The sequence below is a fragment of the Sinocyclocheilus rhinocerous genome, unplaced genomic scaffold, assembly GCF_001515625.1.
Source record: "Sinocyclocheilus rhinocerous isolate Xijiao unplaced genomic scaffold, SAMN03320098_v1.1 scaffold6193, whole genome shotgun sequence".
NCBI lineage: Eukaryota > Metazoa > Chordata > Actinopteri > Cypriniformes > Cyprinidae > Sinocyclocheilus > Sinocyclocheilus rhinocerous.
In genome coordinates, this window is record NW_015641664.1 from 90,968 (window position 1) to 91,285 (window position 318).

The 318-nt window shown below is 31.4% G+C and overlaps 1 protein-coding gene across 3 annotated transcripts in view; it reads left to right on the top strand.

Moving 5' to 3' along the window:
* The window catches only part of LOC107755274 (NADH dehydrogenase [ubiquinone] 1 alpha subcomplex subunit 7-like), a 6,727-nt gene that overhangs the window by 1,245 nt on the left and 5,164 nt on the right, over positions 1 to 318 (top strand). The window lies entirely within an intron of this gene.

Genomic DNA, 318 nt, shown 5'->3' on the forward strand with positions numbered 1-318 from the left:
TTATTATTATTATTATTATTATTATACATTTGTATGTATCAGCTGCCAGAGTCACGATCGTTTGTCACCGTTTCTGCTGTAAACTACAGTTTAAAATATTTGATGATGCATATTATATACCAGCAAGCAGATGCGACCAGAATATGAACCCAATAAGCTAAATTGCACAAGCATTTTCCCATAAAGAACACATATAAGGAATGCTTAGCTGTATAGACAGTATATACGCACGTATATATATATATATATACATACAGGGGAGTAGCCATCATTTCAGAAGTGAGGGGGACAGAAATGTTATATATATATATATATATA